At 32.9% G+C, this 14,903-nt stretch overlaps 1 protein-coding gene across 17 annotated transcripts in view; it reads left to right on the top strand.

The window, feature by feature from the left end:
• Positions 1–14,903, top strand: part of LOC119641713 (protein lap4) — a 309,554-nt gene that overhangs the window by 145,022 nt on the left and 149,629 nt on the right. The gene's annotated exons all lie outside the window — the stretch shown is intronic.

The following is a 14,903-nucleotide window of genomic DNA, read 5'->3' as shown; positions in this document are numbered from 1 at the left end:
AGGACTTTAGACGAAGTTTTAATTATTATCGAAATGTAGTTCGCTTAAAAATATATTATGCATAAATATTCGCTTTATTATCGATTGGTACACGCACTCTTTTATAAAATAAGGGATTTCTTGCAATCCGACAGTTGTGATTTATTGCGCATATATATATATACACAAGATTTATGAAATTTCAATTATGAATTATATACATAATAGAATTTTTATATAAATACCGTTAATGTTTTTTGATACAAATCAAATGAAATATATTACGTTTTCCTTAACATACAGATATCCCGAAGCCCCTTTTTTTTTGTTTTTATTTTGCTATTTATTCATACTTTCATTATATAGCATTTTTTTACAAAGTTTTTTTTTTCTTTATTTTTAATATTTATATGCATTCAGGAACTTTGTTGAAAGTATTGATGAATGTCAAGATCGCAACGCTTAACGATTTAACTGCCTTTAGCGTGTTTTGCATGAGAGCTTCTCTATGATTTAATTGAAGTGCGCACTGCAAATGTTAAATGTTAAAAAAAAAAAAAAAAAACAAGCAAGAAAATTATATTCGGTCGAGACCGATTTTTTTGTACTCATCACTGTTATTATAACAACAAACTCAAACAAAAAGCAAATTCTGCTATTATATAATGTTGGTGGGCGTGGTTAATTTTTTTTTTTTTTAATTTTGTAGACCAAAATGGAAAGCTATATAGCGTATATGAAGCGGATACGTCTCTTTTGGCAGGCCTGAGTACGTTCACCTAAGCAATTAACACAAAGGTGGACAGACTGCCTGATAAACATAACTAGAACGGTTCAGATTTGATACTAATCAATATGTCGACTTTATAGTTTTTCTGAAGCGTCTTTCTGGACGCCCCCAACCATTTTGAGAAAAGAAAGAGATTTGAATATTCTAAATGTTGAATAACGGAAAAAAAAAAATCAAATATTTCTGAGGTCTGTTTCTGCCAATTTTTAAGAACACGCATGAGAATTGTTACCACAGACATTATAGCCAGACAAACGCACATGCTTAAATCGGTTCAGTATTTGACGCTGATTACTTTACTTTATGGAGTCTCTGAAGCTTCCTTCTAGCTGTTGCAAACGTTTTATTAAAATGAATGCACCCCTCATTTTTCGGTGATGGGTATAAAAAAAAAAAAAAAACAAGAAAAAGAAGATACAATAAATTGCATACCAAGTACAGGATGAGGGAATGAAAATATTCTTCATTAGTATGTATCCCCCTTACTATAGTATGCTGTAACATGTGTTACAGGGAGTAAGAATGTTCTGTTTCAGTAGAAAAAAGAGAACAAAAATAACGGTTTACATCGTAAAACTAAATTTTAAAAGCAATTAAAGGCACGGGAGGCATCGCGCAGCGTATGTGCACTAAAAATTTCGCTTCACAGATCTCTTGGAAAATATGCTTACGGAAGCCTACACTTAAGTCTTTTGCCGTGAATTTCGTTACACATTATACCATAACATACCGTAACGTAGCAAAAGCTCTTCTATCCATTAATTGTATCAAGTGTGCGCAGTTCATAACGTTATTTTGCCTTTGATTATGTAAACTGTCCAAAAACAAACTGTTGTATTACATGTATTTGGCTGTTGTTAGCGGAAGGGTTAATTTACTCGATTTTCACCGGACATTTGTCTTATATTTTAATATACAGCCGTTAAGAAGGCTGAAGTCTCAATTGTTCAATAAATCTGATATTCTTTCAAAAATAAGTTAAAATATGAAGAGATAAAGATATGCAGAATGTATTTTAAGTTGTTACAGTCTTTTATTAAATAGATTTTACCGGATTAGTAGGAATAGCGAACCGCCCAATAAATAACCAAATTTTGTATGTCTTCTGGGATTACCTATACAACAAAGTGTTGCTCAAGGAATGACAGATTAATTCACAGTAGAATTATGTAATTGGGAATTACTGTAGTAACTATTGAGAGGAAAAGTAGAATTGATTGTTTTATTACGTTGGCAAGGATGGGGGTTGTACTTAATACTATTATCGACTTTAATAGTTTATTATCTGACGATTGCTTAATATTTAAATGTTGTCTTGCTTTTGTTTCCTTGGGAAGTTACACAACTCATCTGTCTGCAGAAATCAGCTTAAAAATAAATTTTTTGTTAAAAATGAAACGATCGGAAATCCGCGCTATTAGGAAGTGCGAGTTCTTAAGTGGAACTACGGCTCGCCGCGCGAGGCTTTAATAGTGCCAGATAGCAGGCAGCATTAAATTGTTTTGACAAATTTCATGCAGATAACTTTAAACGCACGTGTGATCCATGCATTCGGCCAACAGTAATGGTCGGTAATGACGAATTAAAGATCACCGTTGAGTCCGATCTGTCTGGTACTGCCTATGCACTGGCGTTCAAATCTGTTGTTATCAAACAAACAATATTAACGCATTTGGATCCTTTTGTTTCATTATATCTGCAAATTTCATCTTTGGCAACTTGATATATAAATAAATGTTTCTTAGCTATAGGAAATGCAGGGGAAAATTAATTCTGGCTGTTTACTTCTGTACGCATAATGTAACTCTTTTTGGCCAGGTTATCATTCTTATGAACAATAATACATATTTACTAAAACTATTGTCATCTTTTCCGCCAGCTCTTTCGTATTTTTTTAGCGAAGGTATTTCAATTTCTGGATATTTCATTTTTTGGTAATTCTATCTGCTTTTTAATGCTTGTTTCCAAAGCAACTCTTATCCCTACGTTCATTCAAAGGATATCTTTTCAAGAAATTCTATGCGAATTTATTAGCTTTTGGTGGTAGCTTTTCATTCCCGTAACGATTGTATTCGTTACATTTTAAGGAGTTTGTAATGTGAAAGCACTTTTCTCCAACAATTTACAATAAATCGAATTAAACGGCTTGTATTGCTCACGATATACAGTTAATTAGTTAGTTAGTTTATACCAACCAACTTCGTTGTAATAGATTGTTTCATAACTATCTCGATCTTACACAGCTAAGTTTTGCTTAACTTATTGTATTGAATTGTTTTCATTCACACATTATTTGTCATCATCCCTGCAAAAACAAAAACACACGACTTTAATATCAATAACGTTTCATATTGAAGTGTTTTTTTTTTTTTTTTTTTTTCGTTTTCTCCGGAATTAAGTTAAAGTCAATCCCCAGGCTTTTTGCCTTAGAGAGGGATGCGGCAGCTAATTCATTAGCAGTATTTCTCTTATGTTTAACTCATAACTCATTCTATTAGACGACTTACTGATGTGCGTTCATGTGTAGCACTGAAACTTTATGAGCACAACACCATGAAATTAAAATATCAAAATATATATATTTGTAGACGTCAATAGTTTAAATCGATAACAACCCAATAGTTACTAACACTTTTTCTACTTTAATATAAAATTTACCTGAATATATTGCATTTATATTCATGTGTTGAATATTTTGCATAAACAGTCCACAACAGTTGTTGAATAAATATTGCTGTTGGCCCTCTGGGCAACAGCATCTGTTGAATTGAGTTGAATAATTTAATTATTATTATTTTTTTTCCTTTTTTTTTACTCTTTTTTCGTATTTTTCATATCAAGTAATCTTGACTTGTATTTGTTTTATTTATTATTCTCGGGGCAATTTAAATTTATGGCTTTTGTGTGTTCTGCTGCATGTGTGCGCCTGACGCATCCACACATACCATACGCTCACATACAGTAAAAAGTTTTGAATATTGCAATAAAGCCGCGTAATATTGCGAACAATTTAATGTTATAAACGCTAATGCGAGCATTTATTTATTTAATTTAATTTATGGAATTATGAAATTAACGAAAATTAATGACACGAACTGTTTAAAAGTTTCTTTTAAATGAAAAAAGTATGCGAACTTCTAATCGGCGCTTGGCTTTAAATGGATTAAGCGGCATCTTAATTATGGGCAGATACAATTAATAGGGTTAAGTGGAGTAAATTATCCAAAGATCCAAAGGTGGTGTGTTCTTACGACATCATTTGTGCTACAAGGATATATTATGTTTGCGTAGATGTATACAACACCGAGAAGAAGAACTTGGGATAGACCCAGTTTTTATTATGCCGATCGATTGAGAAAGTGATCAAAAGCCGATCCAGAAAGTGATTCTAAGCTCGCCGCGTCCGTCCATCAGTCCGTTTTGTTTTTTTGATTTAAGGGAACAAACTATTATCAATTTTTCAAAAAATCAATTGTGTTGCTTGCTTAACAGATGCATTCCACCATCTAGCATATGTGGGAAAAATCCATTACCCTGAAATTATTTTGTGTTTGAAAATTTTGGACTACTTCCCAAGCGCTACGACCATTATACTTGTGTCGAATGAATTGCACCTGAAAAGTTTTGATGTCTTCCTCTTAATTACACGTTCTAAACCTTTGGAGGCATTTTTCTCGAAACACAATGTTTCAAAATGCAACTCTGCGCAAACAATTTTTATTTTTTCATCCGAGTTTTTTACGATATCTTTGAAATTACATTCAGTACAGAAATACGTAGGATTTTTCCGATAAGTTATATTCAACATTTTTTATTAGTGAAACAGTGCCTTTTCCTGGGCCAACAATTGCATCTTTTCGCTCAAGCATTCACCGTTTAAACAAAAATCAACAGCTCTAAAAACCTCTACTTATTTCTGTAGATATAAAGACAAACATTAAACGATTTTTTTATTTTATAATTTAAATTTTAAAATGTTCCCAGGGAATGACTGCGGCACTCCCCTTTAACATATGCTTGATAAGCACCTCAAATAATATTATTGTCCTACTTTTTCTTCTATCCAAAAAAGATTCCAAGCTGTTACAGTGGTCTATTCCCGTGAGCTAGTCTGTTCGCCTGTCTTTCTTGTTCGCTTGTGTCTAACCTGCAAGTTGCAATTTGTTTCGAAATTTCTTACCAAGGATGAACCCCAATCGTTCGGATCGGCTTGCTTTTTCGGACACTTCGCATATAGCGCCGTGTCTTGAAAGGTCGTTATATCAATGCGTTTATTAAGCGAGGTGGCGTAATGCATTTATTGATGGGCCGTCGCTCACTACAGTGTTTTTACTTAATTAATTTTATTTTTTCCCCCTTTTTTTAGCATTTTCACCTTTTACCTAAAAGGGAAAGCTCTAAGCTTCCGTATTTATTTTTTTTTGTTTGTATTTTGTTTGCGAATTTTTAATCCACTTTTCTCGTCTCGTTTCTCTAGTTACAAATTATGAAAAATACGTAAAGATTATGTGCTTTCTAAGCTGATCTTGGGACCTCTTTTCTTCGAAATTTGCATTAAATTATCATCTTTGGGTCGTAGAATCTATTAGTTTTATTATTTCAAACCGAATGAATGAATGAATGGGCGAAAACGAAAAGCAGCACCTAACCAATCTGCCAGTACTGAGAATTTTCTTCACATTGTGCACTTTTTAAAGGGACACAAACATTAGAATGCAGTTATAATGAGAATGACTGAATAATTTTCAATAATGATTGCCTTTATTTAAACATTGTATTGCTTATTTTTTTCATCGTTTGACTCTTTATGTTTGTGAGAGTTGTATGCGACTTGTATTAATTTAGTTATGCCATGTCCAGCTAATACTTTTTAGTTCCAATTTAATTTTTTTTCTTCTCTTTTTTTTTTTGTTTTTTTCACCCTTCCTATTACTATACCTTATTTTACAGGAATCCTCTGGAAGAAATTGAAGCAGTATTGAAAAGTTAATAACACACGAACACAGTAGTTATCCGTTTTATTTACACACACATGTATATATATATATATATATATAGGCACATATTCACTCACAATATTAATAGCTTAGAAAATGCATAAGTCTGGCATATAATACGTCTGTTATAACATATAAGCATAATATATTTCTATAATAAAAATTTCGTACACTTTATATGTAGTAATTTATTCACGTCTCGAATATAAATTATTTTTTTGATACAATTTTCATTTTACAAAAAAAAGGCATAAGTTAATTGCAACAAATCCACAGAATATAGCATTTATATAACTATCACTTAGTAACTAATATCACTAAGTACGAATGTGTGTGTATGTTCGCACTGTATTACGTATAATTACAAATATCTAAAAATTCTCTCTTCATGCCTCGCGTCAATATACTTTATCAGAATGCAATAATTAAAAAGTAAGAAGGATTCCTAAAAATTCGAAATAATATTACCCAAGATAATAATTAAAAAAAAAAAAAAAAAAAAAATTATTTTATTAAAAAATTAATTTATTAACATACATAAATTTCATTGGTATTATTACTTTAAATTTGTTTTATTTATCAAATGTAATTGTATATACATAACATACATACATTAGAATAATTTAAAAAGCAAATAAGAAAACTGCCTTCGCTTTAGGGCGAATCTAGTTCCCCATCACCAAAAGTTTAATATCAACTAAAGCGAAGAGAAATGTGGAAAAACTGCTTTTAGAGGTTTTTCCGTGGAACTGATTACGAGAAGGGAGTGAGCCTTGTTGAGACTCCACATACTAACATAAATGTAAGAGGTTGCCTAACTTTATATTTTAATAATTTCACAAATGAACTGGACACGAAATCTGTCTTAAGGCATTTGAAGGAAATTTCACTTTCAAGCAAAGTCACTTTGAGATATTGAAAACCCTGTTTAGCTTAAAGACGTAGTCAAGCGAGTAGAAATGCTACAAGCGTAGCCCAAAGATTTTACATGTTTTTATAGTCCACACCAGTAGTGGTGTAGGGTATATTAAGTTTGTGCGCATACCAGAAGGGCACAAGCTAGATCCATCTTTTTTTATATCGATATACGATCGATTCATTCCGTCTGATGTCTACCCATATATTATCATGTTCAATGTGCGGGTTGCAGTTGTTGAGATATATTGATGAAATTTTGTACACTGGCGTGTTTTGGTTTAACGACGAAAATCAATTGCAGCTGATTCAGCTCCAGATCACTATTTCGATCACTTCCCATATAACGCGATATTTTGATAAACTGTTATAAGATAAAATGTTATAAATTTTCAGACTTTCGTGATAAATATCAATGTGTATTGGTATTTGGGGCGTTGTTAGTTGGTATGAAAAATTTGGTCCGGTTCGGCGAGTTTTTTGACCTCCTGCCATATGAATGTACCTACGGAAAATGAATCTTGAATCTTGAATTTGACAAAGAAACGAACCTTACAGAATTTGTACCAGATAGGTCTGTTTTTTGAATACCACCGCATATAAGCATTCCCAGGAAATGTCAAATTTTGTATCTCAAAAAGGCCTAATTGGTAATGCCTTCTGATAAAAACTTGTTCATGATAGTAATTTGACATAAAATTTAAGCGGACCAAATTTAAATTTTATGGATCGGTTTCATATACGCTATTCCGTGTAAGATATCTCATGAATAGTGTAATAGTGCCTTCAGAAAGAGATATAATTTTGAATATTTCGCGACAACAATTTTTCCAAAAAAAAAAAAAATTAATGGCAGGAATTTTGGTCTATTGTTTAAACCCCAATATTTGTAGGAGTAATCATGACAAGCAAGCTCTTTTATTGAAGAGATAGTCTAATTTCTAGTTAGAAAAATAATAAAATTTTTAAGAAGGAAATCATATTTGGTAACGTTTTGGATAACGTCATGTGATGTTGCGGACCTCGTTCAATATGTGTAATTTTTGGTGTATTATTTCCAAAACAAGTTAAATAAGTATTAAACGAAGTGTATCTAATGGCCAGCCTCGACTTACTATAATGTTCTTTCTTGTTTACTTTCCTGCACTTTTTCGAAGAGATCTCATAGAGTAGACCAACCAGTGACAACTAAAGCTATCCAACAATTTCTTAATGTTCTGACGCAGAACAATGATTTCAGCGCATTATTAATCACTCTTTCTGATTCTTTTGTTTTTGGTCAATTCCCATTTTTCAATTTTCGTAAAAGACTTGGCTTTTATTCAAATCCAACACTTCGCCCAACATTTCATTGACATTTTTTCTTTCCTCCTTTTAAAAAGACAAAATTCATCTTAACTGCATATTTTCGATTTTTCTTCTTAAATTAGTCGCTATTCAAAAAAAAAAATTAGAAAATTAAAGGGTAATCACGTGGCCAGCACTCAGAAATTACGCCTTATTAGGATACATTCCCGAAGGTTTTGATATAAAATGTTCGATTTTGGTGAGTAAAGCACTATAAGGACCACCTCAGTGCTTGATGTGGTAGAAGCTAGGTTTAAATTTTTGGTTTCTTGAGATAGTTTTCCGGTCTGTTTTAGGTTCAAATTCCATCTATAGAAAGTTAAGTTAAAATACACGCATACGTGTCGAACATCTTTTAACAATCTATGAACTCCTGCAAGATCCAAACTATTATTATTATGTTTAGATATATATCCGACTTTTTGGATTTAGACCATTTTCAAACTTAATCTTTCCCTTTCTGTTTCAATTTCTACAATCTTCGTGTTAGGTCTGCTTACAGGCGGTTCTTTTTCCTACTTTTTCACGATTGTGAATCCATATAAGAACGCTATGGTAAAATTCTTTTGTTTATTTTTTTATTATTTTTTTTTTGCTGCATTGAAGGAATGTCGTTATTGCGTTAACACTTGAAATTTTTTCGGATAAATAAAATAAAAAACAAATCTTGTTCAACTTTTCCAAGCATTTATAGTGAATATTAAAGCCAGATATTAAAGTCCTTCTGACGTCTGTAACAGGCACGGGCAACGTCCGGCGTGCTACGTTTAAAATTTCAAATAATTCAATTTGCTCGCACATAGCAATGCTGCAAACGGATTATATCGGCTTTCCCGACCGACTCTGCTATGCAGCTATCGAATATGAAAAGTGTTTTTTTTCAACAAGCTACAATAAATTGTCGGTGCAACGGGCAGCTATAAGTGAAAGCACACTAGGCAAATTCACTCTCCCTTTATTTTCTTTTTTAAATGTAGCAAAAGTCTCAGTGGATTCTTCCTGGGCGTGTAGACTCGGTGATGGCCAAAAAAGTTCAAAAAAAAAAAAAAAGAAAAGAAGAGGAGGAAGGAAAACGGAAACAATATTTGCGTACGCTCGATTTGAAATTGGGGAACTGTTGGAACAGCGGAAGAAACCGCTACAGTTAGGTTATTGCAAAAACGGACAGTACTATTAAGAAGCGACAAATAACGGTATTGTATTGCGTGTGGCAATTTCAAGATGTGTGTGCAGGTACTTCTTTTAAAGAACTTGCTGGCCGGACAAATATCTTTTTTATTTGCGTTGCACACTAGTCTTGTAGATATTTGCACACAACTTCACCCTGACGTTCAAGGACATCGAGAATGTTAGGCAAGTTTTTGCCTTTCGCTTTTTTTTCACAGGAAAAGATGATTAACAAAGCAAAACGGGCAGTTGGAAAGTGTAAGAACCTTAAAAGTAAAATGGCAAAAATGTTATAAATTAAATTCAGGGTATTTGCGAAAAAAAATGCAAGATATTCAAGGTTGACTTAGCATTTGTTACGTAAATCCAGGGATCTCTCCCTCTCTTCTCGGAATTCCATTCACTGTATAATTGATTTCATCTCACCAACTCTAAGACACGATTATATTCTACGGTGATGGGTCTAAACTAAACTTAAACTTTACACATTTTACTGTAAATTATTTAATAAAGTATTGTACTTGTTTTAAGTAATTCAGCAATTAGAGAGAAAAACAATTAACAAAATTTTTACATGCACATGATTAAACTACAATTTTTATAACTATATTTAAAGATTCTTAACTGAGTAAAAGCTTATAAGTGAACAATAAAAACTTGAAGATTTTTTTTCAATTCCTTGACTATATAAAGTTGTCAAAGTAAAAAATTTCGCTGGCAAATGTGAATTTTTTGCAACTTTTTCGCTGTGGGAACGAGAGTAAACGCTTGTCAATGCCATCTTCGCAGAAAAATTGACCCTGAGACGTTAAACAGGAGGTGATCGTGCATTTAAGTGAACAATCGTGTTTACTCTCAATGTAACAGTCTAAGTACTAAGTTCAAATTTTCTTAGCTTTTGAGAAGAAAAAGGCAGAAAACTGGACGAATCACTTATATTTAGCAGGAGACTCTTTTGTCTTCCACTCGACATAAGCTTTCTCATGACACCGACATAGCCATGGGATTGTATAAAGTTACCGGCTTTTGTACCCCACTTTGGTTTTTTTGTCTGCCAGTTTTGAAGAAGGATAAATAAAATTAATTGGTTTCATTCTAAAAAGTCGACTGTCATCTAATACAATCTTATCACATCTACTCCTATATATAAAATCTATTTTGCAGGCTCTGGTAAGGTAATTGACCCCCTTTTTTAGGCCACAATTTAATTAGGGGAAAAAAAAATAACGCTAATATGTCCTTCTTGTTAACCTAATGTATACCTAGAGACATTTATTATGTTTCTCTTCTTTGAGTTCGCAAAATTTATAAATTATTTCTTAGATCAAATCCACTCTGATTTGTGCAATATTCCGTTTATGCTGGTGGTGATTTCAGTGATTTCGTCAAATCATTTCACTTGAAATCGCTTAGATTGCATTTCAATCATTATGTGAATAATTTTAATCTAAGCCTGTCGTAATACTTAGGCACGAATTCATTTACATAGAAAAGAGAGTTTTGCTTTTTTTTCGAATCATACACGATAGGGGTACGTGCACATCGAGCGCCACGGCTTCACGCACTCCTTCGCCGATATTTTCCATGGCCCGTTTTTTCATAAATGTGGCTACATTTTGTTCATACAGCGGCAAATTTGCTGCTTCAATGCACGGGCGGTTGTGGACTTGTTAGCGTAGACCTTTGACCCCAAATAACCTTGTAAAAAGAAATCCATTGGTGTCGATTAGTCTCTTTGCATTTGACGAAGTTAAATCGATATTCCGCTCATATAACAATGAAAACGCCTTGCCCTCCCCTGCAATGCTTCATTTTTATTAACCCTAAACTTGCGCTGGTCAAACGGTTTACCGCACAAATGGCGGCAAATTCAAGTCTTGCGCAAATTTTGCGACACCCTATATAAACATATGCTTTTTTGTGTTACATAAGGTGAATAATGAAATTTCTAGAAGGCTGGAAAAATTCCACAAAAAGTGCACAACATCGCCTCAGAGTAAAAAAAAAGAAAAAAAGACTTTTTCTTTACTTTAAAAAATCTGAGAGCATTTTTTTTTTTTTTTTTTGTAGGAGATAAGTGTGCAGCATTTCCTTGTGACAAAGTTTGTTATTTGAACTCAATTTTTTTAAATTCAATTCATGTAAATTAAATCTTCATGAATAATTGATTATCGTTCATAGACAATTCCTTTGTCGATTATGTTTATTTTGGGAAATTTATGCGGTTTTAGTCTCCATTTTATACAAATTTTACATAATTCGAAGTATAAACCTGAAAAGTTTCATTTTATGAATACCTTCTTTCAAAATGCTCTAAAAGATAAAGAACCGTTAAAAAAGAAAGTTGCCATTGTTCAGAATAGTTTTTTTTTTCAGCTATATTTTACGCTTCAATTAATATCAACTTTATTTTTAACTGTTTACTGTTTAAGTTAAGATACAAAACTCTTTTCATACCAAAGTATTTGCATCAGCAATTACTCGCTCAATTTTGTTCCTTTGATTTATACTTTCATAGAATATTTGTGTAGTGAGTGATCCTCTTTGTTCCCCGTTTCCAATCGATGTGTTTCTTCATCTGCATTCATATGAGTTCTCCATTATATATGCGTATGCGTTCCCGATTAGTAATGCAATCGTTGACAATACCATCATTCACTGCGATGGAGATTTAAAAGTCAATTTTTTTTAGGACTTAGGATTAGCTTTCTTTCTTCAGCTTTATTACACAGAGCACAAAAGGCGTGAAACGATGAATTTTCTCAAAAGTTTCATATAATATACATAGTTTTATATTAATAAAATCGTCCGTAGCGAAAATTGTATTGAAGTTTAAGGCCTTGGAACTAACTACTAACCTTCATATTTTAATCAATTTTATAGTTAACGCTTCCGAGACGACATATTAGCATCACATTTTGCGGCCTTGCCCGACGACGCATCCGAATAATACCCTGCTAACTATGGGTGCTTGGAATGTACAAAACATAACTGACTGCTGCTTATATATACGTTATTAGCGGTTTTGATGCACTAAGTGACTGCCGTCTATACACGATAGCCGCGTGAAAAGGTTACGCATTACCTACCCTGTGCGCATATTTGTGCATTTCGGTGAACTTCACGTAAGGCCCGTGTACAAGATTTCCGATTCCAGTTTCTGATTATTTCGAATTTCTCCCACTACCAGAAGACCTTTTCTTGCAAACGTTAGCGCTACGTAATGGGTTAATACAGAATTGAACCCTGTGAGATGTTAGATAAAGTGGAAATGTAATCCCATTATTCTCCGGAAGAATGGGTTTTCCCACAAACTTTGAAATAGTATTAAGACTGAAAAGGTTAGTTTGACGAACTGTTTATGTCATTAATAGACGTGCTCAGCCTTTACCAAGTTGAAAGTAAAAAGACATATTTCAGGAAATGCACATTGCATGTTCAAATGGAAAGAATCAATTTTTACGGCAACCAGTATCGAAAGATACCTTTGTTCTCTTCAAGTGAAGAAAAAATGTGGGAATTTTATAAGACAAGTAATTGCCAAAGTTATATGAATTCAAAATATTTTTATTACTACTTAGACAAAGTCACTGAAAGGCGAAACTGTAGAGCTAAACTTGATAAAAATGCCTCCGTAGAACATTGGAGGACAAATAAGTTAAATACATTAACACAAAAGTAATGGAACAGAATTTTTACTCGACTCCGCTTTCTTATTAAACTTTCCCGCGGACTTTCAATAGCAGATAAAGACAATTAAATCTTTTCAGACTGTATGTATATACTTTGTCCGGCATTTCCTACGGCGATGGTCATAAAAAAAAAAAACAAAAACAAGTAACAATTTGATATACGGAAAATCCATTGCACATTCAGTGCAACGATGGAGAAATGCTACTATTAAGGAAGCCAAGCTAGTATTAAATCTTGCATTTCATGTTATTCTATTTCCGTTTCTCGTTACTTTGCTTGTTTGGACGTTAAAAAAAAGGAAGAAAAAAAGATTATTTAATTCTCCATAAAAAGTGACTTGTTTTTTTTTTTTTTTTTTTTTGCAAGCTTCAAGTTATTCCTTTGAAAATTCAATTTTATTATTGTTCCACGAAGTGATGTTTTAACAAACTCCGCAATTTAGCAGTTTTGTTGTCGTTTTCTACTCTATCCCCTTCTGTTTTTTTTTGGTTCTGCGTACTTTAATTCTTTGTTTAACTTCCGCATTTTTAGTTTTAACCAAATTTGCGTTTCGCTTAAGTGACTTGTTTTTGAATTTTGAGATTTTTTTGAGTTTTTTTTTATTTATTTTTTTTTATATATCTCTCTAAAGGGGATGCAATAGATTTAGCAAAGAATGACATGATGTAATTTATATACACCAGTACGTTTTGGAGGCAAACGTTAAAAGGTGTAATCGAGATTGTATCAAGAGATAGACAAGCAAGCAGATTTGATTAAATGTTTTTGTATATGTTTTATATATACAAAAAAGGTTTCTAAAATCTCTTTCAAAATAACGCACAGCGCCACCGATTTGTGGTTGTTTAAGTTGGAGAAAGTTCTTTTCCATGACTTATATCGGGCATGTTTTCTAAGTGGCGTCCACAAGTAAGGAAAACTTTTATTAAATGACTTTAAATGATGACCAATAGGGAGGACAAGCATCTGAGAAATGAAATTTCTTCATAGAAATCAACATTAATGTCCTTCTAACCGTAATTTATCGCAATCTGAACGAGAATTTACCTGATCGACGGACTTGTCCAGGCATCGTTGAATAAACCTTGACTGACGACCGCTAGTTTACCAGAAAATTTAACTCATTTTTTTTTCCGGAAAACCGTATTTTAAATATCAATCACTCACCACATTTGTTTGATTTCGCATCGTGTGATGTCTACCCAAAGAAAAACGCTAAGCCTAAATGGAACGCATGTAAATGGCTTTGATCGATGCAATAAACTCTCTGCCAGCCTGTGTATAACTACAACGCGGTGCTTTAATGCAAGCAAGCAAAATTAATTTGATGCATCAACTAGAAGGTGCTATTTTGAAAAGAGCTTTTTATAACAAACCATACCATGATGTGACTGTCAGTCACTTAAGAGAATCCTGTAAAATATTTATTATTTAGATTCTCGTATTTATCCATACAAACTATATAGCAACAAAAAATATATCTGGGTCAAGGGGCAGACTTCAGAAGATAAGAAAAAGTTGGCTTGTTTACAAGCTTCGCGCAAACGTTGTAGTTTAGTTCCCAGTGATAATGTAGTTACTTTTCGGAAATCCTCAGGGCATTTCTGTCGCAAAATTTTGCTCTCAATTGGACTTTTTTTCTCCACGACACGGGGTTTCTTTCGAACTGTGAGCCTATGAGGCACGTCATTACATCGATTATAAAAACTAGAAGAATTAATTCGATATTTAGAAATACTTCTCTTTAATAAAAAAAAAAATGTCTTGATATGATTTAATCAAAGAATTTAAGTTCAAAGTTCAAAACTGTCTCAAAGACACTGTGTGATGATTAAATGTAGACTATGTCGCGTAAAACTTGTCTAGAAAAACGAACTGAACCGGCGTGCAGGAGGGCTCGCCGCAACTGCATACGATTCGCTTATAAATAATTCCGAATACGTGACAATTGCTTCTAGTTTGTGCAGCTACTTAGGAAATCTTGTCAAAGCGTACCGTATAGTTTCAATTCTTTG

This window comes from Glossina fuscipes, unplaced genomic scaffold (genome assembly GCF_014805625.2).
Source record: "Glossina fuscipes isolate IAEA_lab_2018 unplaced genomic scaffold, Yale_Gfus_2 174, whole genome shotgun sequence".
Lineage (NCBI taxonomy): Eukaryota > Metazoa > Arthropoda > Insecta > Diptera > Glossinidae > Glossina > Glossina fuscipes.
The sequence above is the reverse complement of the archived record's forward strand: the minus strand, read 5'-3'. Positions and strand labels throughout refer to the sequence as shown.